Here is a 20628-nt window from a genome sequence, read left to right as displayed (position 1 = left end):
GAAGGTGAAGGTGATTTTGTAGACATGTGTGAAAGACATGTTCTGAAATGCAAGTGTTGTTGTTTGGAGAGCACATCGGTTACGTGTCAGATGTGTAGCCAAGCAGTAATTTGTCGCCATAGCTGCAAATATTAGCCGGTAATATGAAGTGTTGTCAGCTAAAGTCTGATGATGCAGACGACCGTAAGGACGAAGTACCCAAGAGTACCGCTAGGCCGCTCCTTTTTAGCTCAGTGGTAGAGCACTGGTCTAATAAACCAGGGGTCGTAAGTTCCATCCTCACAGGAGAAAGATGAATTTTGGAAATCAGTTGCGCGTCGTGGCCGTATAGCAAACAGTACCTGTGATGACGAACAATTAGCGACAGGCGTTTTTTTTAAGAATCACTCTCAGATGCGATTAAGGCGAATGGCGCAGATAAAGCATTTGCCAAAGCGATACAGCATAAGGTGGGACGAGGCAGTCTGAATTACATTTTATAGATGTATTTCTCACATATCTCAGAGCCTCTCGCGATATTCGTCGTCGTCGTCGTCGTCGTCGTCGTCGTCGTCGTCGTCGCCGCCGCCGCTTCTGCAGAAGTAGCAAATGGCAATCGTAGCAAATGCGGCGAGGGTCGCCCTGCCTTCGATTCCGAATGCACAAAGTGTGTGGTCTTGTTTCTCAGTCTATATTTGGTCGGTCTCGTCAGAGGTTGAATGTAACGAATGGGTGGGAAAGAGCAAGGGGCAGCGGCTGTGTAGAACGAAAACACAAATCCTAAGGGGTGTGAGCGTTTAGATATGAGTCGTATACATGTAAATGTTGGTCGTCAGTGACCGTGTAGCCTAATGGATAAGGCGTAGGACTTCGGATCTGAAGATTACAGGTTCGAATGCTGTCACGCTTGTGTTTTTCCAGTTCTGAAAAAGAAACATAACGTTTTAATGTAGCAATTGAGCAGTACGAAACCGTCTGAATGTTGCTGTTGACCATTTTTTGCTTGGAGATGCTCTTGAGCTTGAAACACACACAACAAGACCGGTGTTAACTAGCGAAATGGTCGGCAGAGTGCCGACACAGCGAGTTTTGACTATCACTTGCACATCTAAAACAACGTCGGAAAGTAACTCGTTCGGCTTTTGAGTCACATAAAGTATGTGCGTTAATTTTGACGCCACTAGCTCTGCATGTTGTCATGCAATTTCTTTACCTCTCAGAAATGATTATGACATAAAAGTGAAGTACGTGACGAGTGTGACGTTAGGAAAACATTAGGCATCATGGAGAGATTCTGTATGGGACCCCCCAACCCAAACGAGTACTGTGTGACGTGCTACCCGGCAGGTATTCACCGAGGTAGCCGGCTAGCTCAGTCGGTAGAGCGTCAGACTCTTAATCCCAGGGTCGTGGGTTCGAGCCAGACGCTGGGCGGAACGGAATTTTGTTCCGCTGCAAGTGTAAATTACCGTTTTTCTGATTAACGAGATTTAATGGAAATAGCAACTTTAAACTTTGCCTACGTCTCTGTCAGTCGCAAGGAAGCTGTATTTGAAGGTGAAGGTGATTTTGTAGACATGTGTGAAAGACATGTTCTGAAATGCAAGTGTTGTTGTTTGGAGAGCACATCGGTTACGTGTCAGATGTGTAGCCAAGCAGTAATTTGTCGCCATAGCTGCAAATATTAGCCGGTAATATGAAGTGTTGTCAGCTAAAGTCTGATGATGCAGACGACCGTAAGGACGAAGTACCCAAGAGTACCGCTAGGCCGCGCCTCTTTAGCTCAGTGGTAGAGCACTGGTCTAATAAACCAGGGGTCGTAAGTTCCATCCTCACAGGAGAAAGATGAATTTTGGAAATCAGTTGCGCGTCGTGGCCGTATAGCAAACAGTACCTGTGATGACGAACAATTAGCGACAGGCGTTTTTTTAAGAATCACTCTCAGATGCGATTAAGGCGAATGGCGCAGATAAAGCATTTGCCAAAGCGATACAGCATAAGGTGGGACGAGGCAGTCTGAATTACATTTTATAGATGTATTTCTCACATATCTCAGAGCCTCTCGCGATATTCGTCGTCGTCGTCGTCGTCGTCGCCGCCGCCGCTTCTGCAGAAGTAGCAAATGGCAATCGTAGCAAATGCGGCGAGGGACGCCCTGCCTTCGATTCCGAATGCACAAAGTGTGTGGTCTTGTTTCTCAGTCTATATTTGGTCGGTCACGTCAGAGGTTGAATGTAACGAATGGGTGGGAAAGAGCAAGGGGCAGCGGCTGTGTAGAACGAAAACGCAAATCCTCAGGGGTGTGAGCGTTTCGAGATGAGTCGTATACATGTAAATGTTGGTCGTCCGTGACCGTGTAGCCTAATGGATAAGGCGTAGGACTTCGGATCTGAAGATTACAGGTTCGAATGCTGTCACGCTTCTGTTTTTCCAGTTCTGAAAAAGAAACATAACGTTTTAATGTAGCAATTGAGCAGTACGAAACCGTCTGAATGTTGCTGTTGACCATTTTTTGCTTGGAGATGCTCTTGAGCTTGAAACACACACAACAAGACCGGTGTTAACTAGCGAAATGGTCGGCAGAGTGCCGACACAGCGAGTTTTGACTATCACTTGCACATCTAAAACAACGTCGGAAAGTAACTCGTTCGGCTTTTGAGTCACATAAAGTATGTGCGTTAATTTTGACGCCACTAGCTCTGCATGTTGTCATGCAATTTCTTTACCTCTCAGAAAGGATTATGACATAAAAGTGAAGTACGTGACGAGTGTGACGTTAGGAAAACATTAGGCATCATGGAGAGATTCTGTATGGGGCCACCCAACCCAAACGAGTACTGTGTGACGTGCTACCCGGCAGGTATTCACCGAGGTAGCCGGCTAGCTCAGTCGGTAGAGCGTCAGACTCTTAATCCCAGGGTCGTGGGTTCGAGCCAGACGCTGGGCGGAACGGAGTTTTGTTCCGCTGCAGGTGTAAATTACCGTTTTTCTGATTAACGAGATTTAATGGAAATAGCAACTTTAAACTTTGCCTACGTCTCTGTCAGTCGCAAGGAAGCTGTATTTGAAGGTGAAGGTGATTTTGTAGACATGTGTGAAAGACATGTTCTGAAATGCAAGTGTTGTTGTTTGGAGAGCACATCGGTTACGTGTCAGATGTGTAGCCAAGCAGTAATTTGTCGCCATAGCTGCAAATATTAGCCGGTAATATGAAGTGTTGTCAGCTAAAGTCTGATGATGCAGACGACCGTAAGGACGAAGTACCGAAGAGTACAGCTAGGCCGCGCGTCTTTAGCTCAGTGGTAGAGCACTGGTCTAATAAACCAGGGGACGTAAGTTCCATCCTCACAGGAGAAAGATGAATTTTGGAAATCAGTTGCGCGTCGTGGCCGTATAGCAAACAGTACCTGTGATGACGAACAATTAGCGACAGGCGTTTTTTTAATAATCACTCTCAGATGCGATTAAGGCGAATGGCGCAGATAAAGCATTTGCCAAAGCGGTACAGCATAAGGTGGGACGAGGCAGTCTGAATTACATTTTATAGATGTATTTCTCACATATCTCAGAGCCTCTCGCGATATTCGTCGTCGTCGTCGTCGTCGTCGTCGCCGCCGCCGCCGCTTCTGCAGAAGTAGCAAATGGCAATCGTAGCAAATGCGGCGAGGGACGCCCTGCCTTCGATTCCGAATGCACAAAGTGTGTGGTCTTGTTTCTCAGTCTATATTTGGTCGGTCACGTCAGAGGTTGAATGTAACGAATGGGTGGGAAAGAGCAAGGGGCAGCGGCTGTGTAGAACGAAAACGCAAATCCTCAGGGGTGTGAGCGTTTCGAGATGAGTCGTATACATGTAAATGTTGGTCGTCCGTGACCGTGTAGCCTAATGGATAAGGCGTAGGACTTCGTATCTGAAGATTACAGGTTCGAATGCTGTCACGCTTCTGTTTTTCCAGTTCTGAAAAAGAAACATAACGTTTTAATGTAGCAATTGAGCAGTACGAAACCGTCTGAATGTTGCTGTTGACCATTTTTTGCTTGGAGATGCTCTTGAGCTTGAAACACACACAACAAGACCGGTGTTAACTAGCGAAAAAGTCGGCAGAGTGCCGACACAGCGAGTTTTGACTATCACTTGCACATCTAAAACAACGTCGGAAAGTAACTCGTTCGGCTTTTGAGTCACATAAAGTATGTGCGTTAATTTTGACGCCACTAGCTCTGCATGTTGTCATGCAATTTCTTTACCTCTCAGAAATGATTATGACATAAAAGTGAAGTACGTGACGAGTGTGACGTTAGGAAAACATTAGGCATCATGGAGAGATTCTGTATGGGACCACCCAACCCAAACGAGTACTGTGTGACGTGCTACCCGGCAGGTATTCACCGAGGTAGCCGGCTAGCTCAGTCGGTAGAGCGTCAGACTCTTAATCCCAGGGTCGTGGGTTCGAGCCAGACGCTGGGCGGAACGGAATTTTGTTCCGCTGCAAGTGTAAATTACCGTTTTTCTGATTAACGAGATTTAATGGAAATAGCAACTTTAAACTTTGCCTACGTCTCTGTCAGTCGCAAGGAAGCTGTATTTGAAGGTGAAGGTGATTTTGTAGACATGTGTGAAAGACATGTTCTGAAATGCAAGTGTTGTTGTTTGGAGAGCACATCGGTTACGTGTCAGATGTGTAGCCAAGCAGTAATTTGTCGCCATAGCTGCAAATATTAGCCGGTAATATGAAGTGTTGTCAGCTAAAGTCTGATGATGCAGACGACCGTAAGGACGAAGTACCCAAGAGTACCGCTAGGCCGCGCCTCTTTAGCTCAGTGGTAGAGCACTGGTCTAATAAACCAGGGGTCGTAAGTTCCATCCTCACAGGAGAAAGATGAATTTTGGAAATCAGTTGCGCGTCGTGGCCGTATAGCAAACAGTACCTGTGATGACGAACAATTAGCGACAGGCGTTTTTTTTAAGAATCACTCTCAGATGCGATTAAGGCGAATGGCGCAGATAAAGCATTTGCCAAAGCGATACAGCATAAGGTGGGACGAGGCAGTCTGAATTACATTTTATAGATGTATTTCTCACATATCTCAGAGCCTCTCGCGATATTCGTCGTCGTCGTCGTCGTCGTCGTCGTCGTCGTCGTCGTCGCCGCCGCCGCTTCTGCAGAAGTAGCAAATGGCAATCGTAGCAAATGCGGCGAGGGTCGCCCTGCCTTCGATTCCGAATGCACAAAGTGTGTGGTCTTGTTTCTCAGTCTATATTTGGTCGGTCTCGTCAGAGGTTGAATGTAACGAATGGGTGGGAAAGAGCAAGGGGCAGCGGCTGTGTAGAACGAAAACACAAATCCTAAGGGGTGTGAGCGTTTAGATATGAGTCGTATACATGTAAATGTTGGTCGTCAGTGACCGTGTAGCCTAATGGATAAGGCGTAGGACTTCGGATCTGAAGATTACAGGTTCGAATGCTGTCACGCTTGTGTTTTTCCAGTTCTGAAAAAGAAACATAACGTTTTAATGTAGCAATTGAGCAGTACGAAACCGTCTGAATGTTGCTGTTGACCATTTTTTGCTTGGAGATGCTCTTGAGCTTGAAACACACACAACAAGACCGGTGTTAACTAGCGAAATGGTCGGCAGAGTGCCGACACAGCGAGTTTTGACTATCACTTGCACATCTAAAACAACGTCGGAAAGTAACTCGTTCGGCTTTTGAGTCACATAAAGTATGTGCGTTAATTTTGACGCCACTAGCTCTGCATGTTGTCATGCAATTTCTTTACCTCTCAGAAATGATTATGACATAAAAGTGAAGTACGTGACGAGTGTGACGTTAGGAAAACATTAGGCATCATGGAGAGATTCTGTATGGGACCCCCCAACCCAAACGAGTACTGTGTGACGTGCTACCCGGCAGGTATTCACCGAGGTAGCCGGCTAGCTCAGTCGGTAGAGCGTCAGACTCTTAATCCCAGGGTCGTGGGTTCGAGCCAGACGCTGGGCGGAACGGAATTTTGTTCCGCTGCAAGTGTAAATTACCGTTTTTCTGATTAACGAGATTTAATGGAAATAGCAACTTTAAACTTTGCCTACGTCTCTGTCAGTCGCAAGGAAGCTGTATTTGAAGGTGAAGGTGATTTTGTAGACATGTGTGAAAGACATGTTCTGAAATGCAAGTGTTGTTGTTTGGAGAGCACATCGGTTACGTGTCAGATGTGTAGCCAAGCAGTAATTTGTCGCCATAGCTGCAAATATTAGCCGGTAATATGAAGTGTTGTCAGCTAAAGTCTGATGATGCAGACGACCGTAAGGACGAAGTACCGAAGAGTACCGCTAGGCCGCGCGTCTTTAGCTCAGTGGTAGAGCACTGGTCTAATAAACCAGGGGACGTAAGTTCCATCCTCACAGGAGAAAGATGAATTTTGGAAATCAGTTGCGCGTCGTGGCCGTATAGCAAACAGTACCTGTGATGACGAACAATTAGCGACAGGCGTTTTTTTAATAATCACTCTCAGATGCGATTAAGGCGAATGGCGCAGATAAAGCATTTGCCAAAGCGGTACAGCATAAGGTGGGACGAAGCAGTCTGAATTACATTTTATAGATGTATTTCTCACATATCTCAGAGCCTCTCGCGATATTCGTCGTCGTCGTCGTCGTCGTCGCCGCCGCCGCCGCTTCTGCAGAAGTAGCAAATGGCAATCGTAGCAAATGCGGCGAGGGACGCCCTGCCTTCGATTCCGAATGCACAAAGTGTGTGGTCTTGTTTCTCAGTCTATATTTGGTCGGTCACGTCAGAGGTTGAATGTAACGAATGGGTGGGAAAGAGCAAGGGGCAGCGGCTGTGTAGAACGAAAACGCAAATCCTCAGGGGTGTGAGCGTTTCGAGATGAGTCGTATACATGTAAATGTTGGTCGTCCGTGACCGTGTAGCCTAATGGATAAGGCGTAGGACTTCGGATCTGAAGATTACAGGTTCGAATGCTGTCACGCTTCTGTTTTTCCAGTTCTGAAAAAGAAACATAACGTTTTAATGTAGCAATTGAGCAGTACGAAACCGTCTGAATGTTGCTGTTGACCATTTTTTGCTTGGAGATGCTCTTGAGCTTGAAACACACACAACAAGACCGGTGTTAACTAGCGAAATGGTCGGCAGAGTGCCGACACAGCGAGTTTTGACTATCACTTGCACATCTAAAACAACGTCGGAAAGTAACTCGTTCGGCTTTTGAGTCACATAAAGTATGTGCGTTAATTTTGACGCCACTAGCTCTGTATGTTGTCATGCAATTTCTTTACCTCTCAGAAATGATTATGACATAAAAGTGAAGTACGTGACGAGTGTGACGTTAGGAAAACATTAGGCATCATGGAGAGATTCTGTATGGGACCACCCAACCCAAACGAGTACTGTGTGACGTGCTACCCGGCAGGTATTCACCGAGGAAGCCGGCTAGCTCAGTCGGTAGAGCGTCAGACTCTTAATCCCAGGGTCGTGGGTTCGAGCCAGACGCTGGGCGGAACGGAATTTTGTTCCGCTGCAAGTGTAAATTACCGTTTTTCTGATTAACGAGATTTAATGGAAATAGCAACTTTAAACTTTGCCTACGTCTCTGTCAGTCGCAAGGAAGCTGTATTTGAAGGTGAAGGTGATTTTGTAGACATGTGTGAAAGACATGTTCTGAAATGCAAGTGTTGTTGTTTGGAGAGCACATCGGTTACGTGTCAGATGTGTAGCCAAGCAGTAATTTGTCGCCATAGCTGCAAATATTAGCCGGTAATATGAAGTGTTGTCAGCTAAAGTCTGATGATGCAGACGACCGTAAGGACGAAGTACCCAAGAGTACCGCTAGGCCGCGCCTCTTTAGCTCAGTGGTAGAGCACTGGTCTAATAAACCAGGGGTCGTAAGTTCCATCCTCACAGGAGAAAGATGAATTTTGGAAATCAGTTGCGCGTCGTGGCCGTATAGCAAACAGTACCTGTGATGACGAACAATTAGCGACAGGCGTTTTTTTAACAATCACTCTCTGATGCGATTAAGGCGAATGGCGCAGATAAAGCATTTGCCAAAGCGATACAGCATAAGGTGGGACGAGGCAGTCTGAATTACATTTTATAGATGTATTTCTCACATATCTCAGAGCCTCTCGCGAGATTCGTCGTCGTCGTCGTCGTCGTCGCCGCCGCCGCCGCCGCCGCTTCTGCAGAAGTAGCAAATGGCAATCGTAGCAAATGCGGCGAGGGACGCCCTGCCTTCGATTCCGAATGCACAAAGTGTGTGGTCTTGTTTCTCAGTCTATATTTGGTCGGTCACGTCAGAGGTTGAATGTAACGAATGGGTGGGAAAGAGCAAGGGGCAGCGGCTGTGTAGAACGAAAACGCAAATCCTCAGGGGTGTGAGCGTTTCGAGATGAGTCGTATACATGTAAATGTTGGTCGTCAGTGACCGTTTAGCCTAATGGATAAGGCGTAGGACTTCGGATCTGAAGATTACAGGTTCGAATGCCGTCACGCTTCTGTTTTTCCAGTTCTGAAAAAGAAACATAACGTTTTAATGTAGCAATTGAGCAGTACGAAACCGTCTGAATGTTGCTGTTGACCATTTTTTGCTTGGAGATGCTCTTGAGCTTGAAACACACACAACAAGACCGGTGTTAACTAGCGAAAAAGTCGGCAGAGTGCCGACACAGCGAGTTTTGACTATCACTTGCACATCTAAAACAACGTCGGAAAGTAACTCGTTCGGCTTTTGAGTCACATAAAGTATGTGCGTTAATTTTGACGCCACTAGCTCTGCATGTTGTCATGCAATTTCTTTACCTCTCAGAAATGATTATGACATAAAAGTGAAGTACGTGACGAGTGTGACGTTAGGAAAACATTAGGCATCATGGAGAGATTCTGTATGGGACCACCCAACCCAAACGAGTACTGTGTGACGTGCTACCCGGCAGGTACTCACCGAGGTAGCCGGCTAGCTCAGTCGGTAGAGCGTCAGACTCTTAATCCCAGGGTCGTGGGTTCGAGCCAGACGCTGGGCGGAACGGAATTTTGTTCCGCTGCAAGTGTAAATTACCGTTTTTCTGATTAACGAGATTTAATGGAAATAGCAACTTTAAACTTTGCCTACGTCTCTGTCAGTCGCAAGGAAGCTGTATTTGAAGGTGAAGGTGATTTTGTAGACATGTGTGAAAGACATGTTCTGAAATGCAAGTGTTGTTGTTTGGAGAGCACATCGGTTACGTGTCAGATGTGTAGCCAAGCAGTAATTTGTCGCCATAGCTGCAAATATTAGCCGGTAATATGAAGTGTTGTCAGCTAAAGTCTGATGATGCAGACGACCGTAAGGACGAAGTACCCAAGAGTACCGCTAGGCCGCGCGTCTTTAGCTCAGTGGTAGAGCACTGGTCTAATAAACCAGGGGTCGTAAGTTCCATCCTCACAGGAGAAAGATGAATTTTGGAAATCAGTTGCGCGTCGTGGCCGTATAGCAAACAGTACCTGTGATGACGAACAATTAGCGACAGGCGTTTTTTTAATAATCACTCTCAGATGCGATTAAGGCGAATGGCGCAGATAAAGCATTTGCCAAAGCGGTACAGCATAAGGTGGGACGAGGCAGTCTGAATTACATTTTATAGATCTATTTCTCACATATCTCAGAGCCTCTCGCGATATTCGTCGTCGTCGTCGTCGTCGTCGCCGCCGCCGCCGCTTCTGCAGAAGTAGCAAATGGCAATCGTAGCAAATGCGGCGAGGGACGCCCTGCCTTCGATTCCGAATGCACAAAGTGTGTGGTCTTGTTTCTCAGTCTATATTTGGTCGGTCACGTCAGAGGTTGAATGTAACGAATGGGTGGGAAAGAGCAAGGGGCAGCGGCTGTGTAGAACGAAAACGCAAATCCTCAGGGGTGTGAGCGTTTCGAGATGAGTCGTATACATGTAAATGTTGGTCGTCCGTGACCGTGTAGCCTAATGGATAAGGCGTAGGACTTCGTATCTGAAGATTACAGGTTCGAATGCTGTCACGCTTCTGTTTTTCCAGTTCTGAAAAAGAAACATAACGTTTTAATGTAGCAATTGAGCAGTACGAAACCGTCTGAATGTTGCTGTTGACCATTTTTTGCTTGGAGATGCTCTTGAGCTTGAAACACACACAACAAGACCGGTGTTAACTAGCGAAAAAGTCGGCAGAGTGCCGACACAGCGAGTTTTGACTATCACTTGCACATCTAAAACAACGTCGGAAAGTAACTCGTTCGGCTTTTGAGTCACATAAAGTATGTGCGTTAATTTTGACGCCACTAGCTCTGCATGTTGTCATGCAATTTCTTTACCTCTCAGAAATGATTATGACATAAAAGTGAAGTACGTGACGAGTGTGACGTTAGGAAAACATTAGGCATCATGGAGAGATTCTGTATGGGACCACCCAACCCAAACGAGTACTGTGTGACGTGCTACCCGGCAGGTATTCACCGAGGTAGCCGGCTAGCTCAGTCGGTAGAGCGTCAGACTCTTAATCTCTGGGTCGTGGGTTCGAGCCAGACGCTGGGCGGAACGGAATTTTGTTCCGCTGCAAGTGTAAATTACCGTTTTTCTGATTAACGAGATTTAATGGAAATAGCAACTTTAAACTTTGCCTACGTCTCTGTCAGTCGCAAGGAAGCTGTATTTGAAGGTGAAGGTGATTTTGTAGACATGTGTGAAAGACATGTTCTGAAATGCAAGTGTTGTTGTTTGGAGAGCACATCGGTTACGTGTCAGATGTGTAGCCAAGCAGTAATTTGTCGCCATAGCTGCAAATATTAGCCGGTAATATGAAGTGTTGTCAGCTAAAGTCTGATGATGCAGACGACCGTAAGGACGAAGTACCGAAGAGTACCGCTAGGCCGCGCGTCTTTAGCTCAGTGGTAGAGCACTGGTCTAATAAACCAGGGGACGTAAGTTCCATCCTCACAGGAGAAAGATGAATTTTGGAAATCAGTTGCGCGTCGTGGCCGTATAGCAAACAGTACCTGTGATGACGAACAATTAGCGACAGGCGTTTTTTTAATAATCACTCTCAGATGCGATTAAGGCGAATGGCGCAGATAAAGCATTTGCCAAAGCGGTACAGCATAAGGTGGGACGAGGCAGTCTGAATTACATTTTATAGATGTATTTCTCACATATCTCAGAGCCTCTCGCGATATTCGTCGTCGTCGTCGTCGTCGTCGCCGCCGCCGCCGCTTCTGCAGAAGTAGCAAATGGCAATCGTAGCAAATGCGGCGAGGGACGCCCTGCCTTCGATTCCGAATGCACAAAGTGTGTGGTCTTGTTTCTCAGTCTATATTTGGTCGGTCACGTCAGAGGTTGAATGTAACGAATGGGTGGGAAAGAGCAAGGGGCAGCGGCTGTGTAGAACGAAAACGCAAATCCTCAGGGGTGTGAGCGTTTCGAGATGAGTCGTATACATGTAAATGTTGGTCGTCCGTGACCGTGTAGCCTAATGGATAAGGCGTAGGACTTCGGATCTGAAGATTACAGGTTCGAATGCTGTCACGCTTCTGTTTTTCCAGTTCTGAAAAAGAAACATAACGTTTTAATGTAGCAATTGAGCAGTACGAAACCGTCTGAATGTTGCTGTTGACCATTTTTTGCTTGGAGATGCTCTTGAGCTTGAAACACACACAACAAGACCGGTGTTAACTAGCGAAATGGTCGGCAGAGTGCCGACACAGCGAGTTTTGACTATCACTTGCACATCTAAAACAACGTCGGAAAGTAACTCGTTCGGCTTTTGAGTCACATAAAGTATGTGCGTTAATTTTGACGCCACTAGCTCTGCATGTTGTCATGCAATTTCTTTACCTCTCAGAAATGATTATGACATAAAAGTGAAGTACGTGACGAGTGTGACGTTAGGAAAACATTAGGCATCATGGAGAGATTCTGTATGGGACCCCCCAACCCAAACGAGTACTGTGTGACGTGCTACCCGGCAGGTATTCACCGAGGTAGCCGGCTAGCTCAGTCGGTAGAGCGTCAGACTCTTAATCCCAGGGTCGTGGGTTCGAGCCAGACGCTGGGCGGAACGGAATTTTGTTCCGCTGCAAGTGTAAATTACCGTTTTTCTGATTAACGAGATTTAATGGAAATAGCAACTTTAAACTTTGCCTACGTCTCTGTCAGTCGCAAGGAAGCTGTATTTGAAGGTGAAGGTGATTTTGTAGACATGTGTGAAAGACATGTTCTGAAATGCAAGTGTTGTTGTTTGGAGAGCACATCGGTTACGTGTCAGATGTGTAGCCAAGCAGTAATTTGTCGCCATAGCTGCAAATATTAGCCGGTAATATGAAGTGTTGTCAGCTAAAGTCTGATGATGCAGACGACCGTAAGGACGAAGTACCGAAGAGTACCGCTAGGCCGCGCGTCTTTAGCTCAGTGGTAGAGCACTGGTCTAATAAACAAGGGGACGTAAGTTCCATCCTCACAGGAGAAAGATGAATTTTGGAAATCAGTTGCGCGTCGTGGCCGTATAGCAAACAGTACCTGTGATGACGAACAATTAGCGACAGGCGTTTTTTTAATAATCACTCTCAGATGCGATTAAGGCGAATGGCGCAGATAAAGCATTTGCCAAAGCGGTACAGCATAAGGTGGGACGAGGCAGTCTGAATTACATTTTATAGATGTATTTCTCACATATCTCAGAGCCTCTCGCGATATTCGTCGTCGTCGTCGTCGTCGTCGCCGCCGCCGCCGCTTCTGCAGAAGTAGCAAATGGCAATCGTAGCAAATGCGGCGAGGGACGCCCTGCCTTCGATTCCGAATGCACAAAGTGTGTGGTCTTGTTTCTCAGTCTATATTTGGTCGGTCACGTCAGAGGTTGAATGTAACGAATGGGTGGGAAAGAGCAAGGGGCAGCGGCTGTGTAGAACGAAAACGCAAATCCTCAGGGGTGTGAGCGTTTCGAGATGAGTCGTATACATGTAAATGTTGGTCGTCCGTGACCGTGTAGCCTAATGGATAAGGCGTAGGACTTCGGATCTGAAGATTACAGGTTCGAATGCTGTCACGCTTCTGTTTTTCCAGTTCTGAAAAAGAAACATAACGTTTTAATGTAGCAATTGAGCAGTACGAAACCGTCTGAATGGTGCTGTTGACCATTTTTTGCTTGGAGATGCTCTTGAGCTTGAAACACACACAACAAGACCGGTGTTAACTAGCGAAAAAGTCGGCAGAGTGCCGACACAGCGAGTTTTGACTATCACTTGCACATCTAAAACAACGTCGGAAAGTAACTCGTTCGGCTTTTGAGTCACATAAAGTATGTGCGTTAATTTTGACGCCACTAGCTCTGCATGTTGTCATGCAATTTCTTTACCTCTCAGAAATGATTATGACATAAAAGTGAAGTACGTGACGAGTGTGACGTTAGGAAAACATTAGGCATCATGGAGAGATTCTGTATGGGACCACCCAACCCAAACGAGTACTGTGTAACGTGCTACCCGGCAGGTATTCACCGAGGTAGCCGGCTAGCTCAGTCGGTAGAGCGTCAGACTCTTAATCCCAGGGTCGTGGGTTCGAGCCAGACGCTGGGCGGAACGGAATTTTGTTCCGCTGCAAGTGTAAATTACCGTTTTTCTGATTAACGAGATTTAATGGAAATAGCAACTTTAAACTTTGCCTACGTCTCTGTCAGTCGCAAGGAAGCTGTATTTGAAGGTGAAGGTGATTTTGTAGACATGTGTGAAAGACATGTTCTGAAATGCAAGTGTTGTTGTTTGGAGAGCACATCGGTTACGTGTCAGATGTGTAGCCAAGCAGTAATTTGTCGCCATAGCTGCAAATATTAGCCGGTAATATGAAGTGTTGTCAGCTAAAGTCTGATGATGCAGACGACCGTAAGGACGAAGTACCCAAGAGTACCGCTAGGCCGCGCCTCTTTAGCTCAGTGGTAGAGCACTGGTCTAATAAACCAGGGGTCGTAAGTTCCATCCTCACAGGAGAAAGATGAATTTTGGAAATCAGTTGCGCGTCGTGGCCGTATAGCAAACAGTACCTGTGATGACGAACAATTAGCGACAGGCGTTTTTTTAAGAATCACTCTCAGATGCGATTAAGGCGAATGGCGCAGATAAAGCATTTGCCAAAGCGATACAGCATAAGGTGGGACGAGGCAGTCTGAATTACATTTTATAGATGTATTTCTCACATATCTCAGAGCCTCTCGCGAGATTCGTCGTCGTCGTCGTCGTCGTCGCCGCCGCCGCCGCCGCCGCTTCTGCAGAAGTAGCAAATGGCAATCGTAGCAAATGCGGCGAGGGACGCCCTGCCTTCGATTCCGAATGCACAAAGTGTGTGGTCTTGTTTCTCAGTCTATATTTGGTCGGTCACGTCAGAGGTTGAATGTAACGAATGGGTGGGAAAGAGCAAGGGGCAGCGGCTGTGTAGAACGAAAACGCAAATCCTCAGGGGTGTGAGCGTTTCGAGATGAGTCGTATACATGTAAATGTTGGTCGTCAGTGACCGTGTAGCCTAATGGATAAGGCGTAGGACTTCGGATCTGAAGATTACAGGTTCGAATGCCGTCACGCTTCTGTTTTTTCCAGTTCTGAAAAAGAAACATAACGTTTTAATGTAGCAATTGAGCAGTACGAAACCGTCTGAATGTTGCTGTTGACCATTTTTTGCTTGGAGATGCTCTTGAGCTTGAAACACACACAACAAGACCGGTGTTAACTAGCGAAAAAGTCGGCAGAGTGCCGACACAGCGAGTTTTGACTATCACTTGCACATCTAAAACAACGTCGGAAAGTAACTCGTTCGGCTTTTGAGTCACATAAAGTATGTGCGTTAATTTTGACGCCACTAGCTCTGCATGTTGTCATGCAATTTCTTTACCTCTCAGAAATGATTATGACATAAAAGTGAAGTACGTGACGAGTGTGACGTTAGGAAAACATTAGGCATCATGGAGAGATTCTGTATGGGACCACCCAACCCAAACGAGTACTGTGTGACGTGCTACCCGGCAGGTATTCACCGAGGTAGCCGGCTAGCTCAGTCGGTAGAGCGTCAGACTCTTAATCCCAGGGTCGTGGGTTCGAGCCAGACGCTGGGCGGAACGGAATTTTGTTCCGCTGCAAGTGTAAATTACCGTTTTTCTGATTAACGAGATTTAATGGAAATAGCAACTTTAAACTTTGCCTACGTCTCTGTCAGTCGCAAGGAAGCTGTATTTGAAGGTGAAGGTGATTTTGTAGACATGTGTGAAAGACATGTTCTGAAATGCAAGTGTTGTTGTTTGGAGAGCACATCGGTTACGTGTCAGATGTGTAGCCAAGCAGTAATTTGTCGCCATAGCTGCAAATATTAGCCGGTAATATGAAGTGTTGTCAGCTAAAGTCTGATGATGCAGACGACCGTAAGGACGAAGTACCCAAGAGTACCGCTAGGCCGCGCCTCTTTAGCTCAGTGGTAGAGCACTGGTCTAATAAACAAGGGGACGTAAGTTCCATCCTCACAGGAGAAAGATGAATTTTGGAAATCAGTTGCGCGTCGTGGCCGTATAGCAAACAGTACCTGTGATGACGAACAATTAGCGACAGGCGTTTTTTTAATAATCACTCTCAGATGCGATTAAGGCGAATGGCGCAGATAAAGCATTTGCCAAAGCGGTACAGCATAAGGTGGGACGAGGCAGTCTGAATTACATTTTATAGATGTATTTCTCACATATCTCAGAGCCTCTCGCGATATTCGTCGTCGTCGTCGTCGTCGTCGCCGCCGCCGCCGCTTCTGCAGAAGTAGCAAATGGCAATCGTAGCAAATGCGGCGAGGGACGCCCTGCCTTCGATTCCGAATGCACAAAGTGTGTGGTCTTGTTTCTCAGTCTATATTTGGTCGGTCACGTCAGAGGTTGAATGTAACGAATGGGTGGGAAAGAGCAAGGGGCAGCGGCTGTGTAGAACGAAAACGCAAATCCTCAGGGGTGTGAGCGTTTCGAGATGAGTCGTATACATGTAAATGTTGGTCGTCCGTGACCGTGTAGCCTAATGGATAAGGCGTAGGACTTCGGATCTGAAGATTACAGGTTCGAATGCTGTCACGCTTCTGTTTTTCCAGTTCTGAAAAAGAAACATAACGTTTTAATGTAGCAATTGAGCAGTACGAAACCGTCTGAATGTTGCTGTTGACCATTTTTTGCTTGGAGATGCTCTTGAGCTTGAAACACACACAACAAGACCGGTGTTAACTAGCGAAAAAGTCGGCAGAGTGCCGACACAGCGAGTTTTGACTATCACTTGCACATCTAAAACAACGTCGGAAAGTAACTCGTTCGGCTTTTGAGTCACATAAAGTATGTGCGTTAATTTTGACGCCACTAGCTCTGCATGTTGTCATGCAATTTCTTTACCTCTCAGAAATGATTATGACATAAAAGTGAAGTACGTGACGAGTGTGACGTTAGGAAAACATTAGGCATCATGGAGAGATTCTGTATGGGACCACCCAACCCAAACGAGTACTGTGTGACGTGCTACCCGGCAGGTATTCACCGAGGTAGCCGGCTAGCTCAGTCGGTAGAGCGTCAGACTCTTAATCCCAGGGTCGTGGGTTCGAGCCAGACGCTGGGCGGAACGGAATTTTGTTCCGCTGCAAGTGTAAATTACCGTTTTTCTGATTAACGAGATTTAATGGAAATAGCAACTTTAAACTTTGCCTACGTCTCTGTCAGTCGCAAGGAAGCTGTATTTGAAGGTGAAGGTGATTTTGTAGACATGTGTGAAAGACATGTTCTGAAATGCAAGTGTTGTTGTTTGGAGAGCACATCGGTTACGTGTCAGATGTGTAGCCAAGCAGTAATTTGTCGCCATAGCTGCAAATATTAGCCGTTAATATGAAGTGTTGTCAGCTAAAGTCTGATGATGCAGACGACCGTAAGGACGAAGTACCCAAGAGTACCGCTAGGCCGCGCCTCTTTAGCTCAGTGGTAGAGCACTGCTCTAATAAACCAGGGGTCGTAAGTTCCATCCTCACAGGAGAAAGATGAATTTTGGAAATCAGTTGCGCGTCGTGGCCGTATAGCAAACAGTACCTGTGATGACGAACAATTAGCGACAGGCGTTTTTTTAAGAATCACTCTCAGATGCGATTAAGGCGAATGGCGCAGATAAAGCATTTGCCAAAGCGATACAGCATAAGGTGGGACGAGGCAGTCTGAATTACATTTTATAGATGTATTTCTCACATATCTCAGAGCCTCTCGCGATATTCGTCGTCGTCGTCGTCGTCGCCGCCGCCGCCGCCGCTTCTGCAGAAGTAGCAAATGGCAATCGTAGCAAATGCGGCGAGGGACGCCCTGCCTTCGATTCCGAATGCACAAAGTGTGTGGTCTTGTTTCTCAGTCTATATTTGGTCGGTCACGTCAGAGGTTGAATGTAACGAATGGGTGGGAAAGAGCAAGGGGCAGCGGCTGTGTAGAACGAAAACGCAAATCCTCAGGGGTGTGAGCGTTTCGAGATGAGTCGTATACATGTAAATGTTGGTCGTCAGTGACCGTGTAGCCTAATGGATAAGGCGTAGGACTTCGGATCTGAAGATTACAGGTTCGAATGCCGTCACGCTTCTGTTTTTTCCAGTTCTGAAAAAGAAACATAACGTTTTAATGTAGCAATTGAGCAGTACGAAACCGTCTGAATGTTGCTGTTGACCATTTTTTGCTTGGAGATGCTCTTGAGCTTGAAACACACACAACAAGACCGGTGTTAACTAGCGAAATGGTCGGCAGAGTGCCGACACAGCGAGTTTTGACTATCACTTGCACATCTAAAACAACGTCGGAAAGTAACTCGTTCGGCTTTTGAGTCACATAAAGTATGTGCGTTAATTTTGACGCCACTAGCTCTGCATGTTGTCATGCAATTTCTTTACCTCTCAGAAATGATTATGACATAAAAGTGAAGTACGTGACGAGTGTGACGTTAGGAAAACATTAGGCATCATGGAGAGATTCTGTATATGACCACCCAACCCAAACGAGTACTGTGTGACGTGCTACCCGGCAGGTATTCACCGAGGTAGCCGGCTAGCTCAGTCGGTAGAGCGTCAGACTCTTAATCCCAGGGTTGTGGGTTCGAGCCAGACGCTGGGCGGAACGGAATTTTGTTCCGCTGCAAGTGTAAATTACCGTTTTTCTGATTAACGAGATTTAATGGAAATAGCAACTTTAAACTTTGCCTACGTCTCTGTCAGTCGCAAGGAAGCTGTATTTGAAGGTGAAGGTGATTTTGTAGACATGTGTGAAAGACATGTTCTGAAATGCAAGTGTTGTTGTTTGGAGAGCACATCGGTTACGTGTCAGATGTGTAGCCAAGCAGTAATTTGTCGCCATAGCTGCAAATATTAGCCGGTAATATGAAGTGTTGTCAGCTAAAGTCTGATGATGCAGACGACCGTAAGGACGAAGTACCCAAGAGTACCGCTAGGCTGCGCCTCTTTAGCTCAGTGGTAGAGCACTGGTCTAATAAACCAGGGGTCGTAAGTTCCATCCTCACAGGAGAAAGATGAATTTTGGAAATCAGTTGCGCGTCGTGGCCGTATAGCAAACAGTACCTGTGATGACGAACAATTAGCGACAGGCGTTTTTTTAAGAATCACTCTCAGATGCGATTAAGGCGAATGGCGCAGATAAAGCATTTGCCAAAGCGATACAGCATAAGGTGGGACGAGGCAGTCTGAATTAGATTTTATAGATGTATTTCTCACATATCTCAGAGCCTCTCGCGATATTCGTCGTCGTCGTCGTCGTCGTCGTCGTCGTCGCCGCCGCCGCCGCTTCTGCAGAAGTAGCAAATGGCAATCGTAGCAAATGCGGCGAGGGACGCCCTGCCTTCGATTCCGAATGCACAAAGTGTGTGGTCTTGTTTCTCAGTCTATATTTGGTCGGTCACGTCAGAGGTTGAATGTAACGAATGGGTGGGAAAGAGCAAGGGGCAGCGGCTGTGTAGAACGAAAACGCAAATCCTCAGGGGTGTGAGCGTTTCGAGATGAGTCGTATACATGTAAATGTTGGTCGTCAGTGACCGTGTAGCCTAATGGATAAGGCGTAGGACTTCGGATCTGAAGATTACAGGTTCGAATGCCGTCACGCTTCTGTTTTTCCAGTTCTGAAAAAGAAACATAACGTTTTAATGTAGCAATTGAGCAGTACGAAACCGTCTGAATGTTGCTGTTGACCATTTTTTGCTTGGAGATGCTCTTGAGCTTGAAACACACACAACAAGACCGGTGTTAACTAGCGAAAAAGTCGGCAGAGTGCCGACACAGCGAGTTTTGACTATCACTTGCACATCTAAAACAACGTCGGAAAGTAACTCGTTCGGCTTTTGAGTCACATAAAGTATGTGCGTTAATTTTGACGCCACTAGCTCTGCATGTTGTCATGCAATTTCTTTACCTCTCAGAAAGGATTATGACATAAAAGTGAAGTACGTGACGAGTGTGACGTTAGGAAAACATTAGGCATCATGGAGAGATTCTGTATGGGACCACCCAACCCAAACGAGTACTGTGTGACGTGCTACCTGGCACCCTGCTACGTCTCTGTCAGTCGCAAGGAAGCTGTATTTGAAGGTGAAGGTGATTTTGTAGACATGTGTGAAAGACATGTTCTGAAATGCAAGTGTTGTTGTTTGGAGAGCACATCGGTTACGTGTCAGATGTGTAGCCAAGCAGTAATTTGTCGCCATAGCTGCAAATATTAGCCGGTAATATGAAGTGTTGTCAGCTAAAGTCTGATGATGCAGACGACCGTAAGGACGAAGTGTCCAAGAGTACTGCTAGGCCGCGCCTCTTTAGCTCAGTGGTAGAGCACTGGTCTAATAAACCAGGGGTCGTAAGTTCCATCCTCACAGGAGAAAGATGAATTTTGGAAATCAGTTGCGCGTCGTGGCCGTATAGCAAACAGTACCTGTGATGACGAACAATTAGCGACAGGCGTTTTTTTAAGAATCACTCTCAGATGCGATTAAGGCGAATGGCGCAGATAAAGCATTTGCCAAAGCGATACAGCATAAGGTGGGACGAGGCAGTCTGAATTACATTTTATAGATGTATTTCTCACATATCTCAGAGCCTCTCGCGATATTCGTCGTCGTCGTCGTCGTCGTCGCCGCCGCCGCTTCTGCAGAAGTAGCAAATGGCAATCGTAGCAAATGCGGCGAGGGACGCCCTGCCTTCGATTCCGAATGCACAAAGTGTGTGGTCTTGTTTCTCAGTCTATATTTGGTCGGTCACGTCAGAGGTTGAATGTAACGAATGGGTGGGAAAGAGCAAGGGGCAGCGGCTGTGTAGAACGAAAACGCAAATCCTCAGGGGTGTGAGCGTTTCGAGATGAGTCGTATACATGTAAATGTTGGTCGTCAGTGACCGTGTAGCCTAATGGATAAGGCGTAGGACTTCGGATCTGAAGATTACAGGTTCGAATGCCGTCACGCTTCTGTTTTTCCAGTTCTGAAAAAGAAACATAACGTTTTAATGTAGCAATTGAGCAGTACGAAACCGTCTGAATGTTGCTGTTGACCATTTTTTGCTTGGAGATGCTCTTGAGCTTGAAACACACACAACAAGACCGGTGTTAACTAGCGAAAAAGTCGGCAGAGT

The 20628-nt window shown here is 46.4% G+C and overlaps 1 non-coding gene across 1 annotated transcript; it reads left to right on the top strand.

The window, feature by feature from the left end:
* Positions 1-219: 219 nt before the first annotated feature.
* Positions 220-291, top strand: Trnai-aau (transfer RNA isoleucine (anticodon AAU)). The gene has a single exon. It is a non-coding gene; the product is annotated as a tRNA-Ile (tRNA).
* The last annotated feature ends 20337 nt before the right edge of the window (positions 292-20628 follow it).

This window comes from Schistocerca gregaria, unplaced genomic scaffold, assembly GCF_023897955.1.
Source record: "Schistocerca gregaria isolate iqSchGreg1 unplaced genomic scaffold, iqSchGreg1.2 ptg000648l, whole genome shotgun sequence".
NCBI lineage: Eukaryota > Metazoa > Arthropoda > Insecta > Orthoptera > Acrididae > Schistocerca > Schistocerca gregaria.
This window is presented reverse-complemented; position numbering and strand designations above follow the sequence as displayed.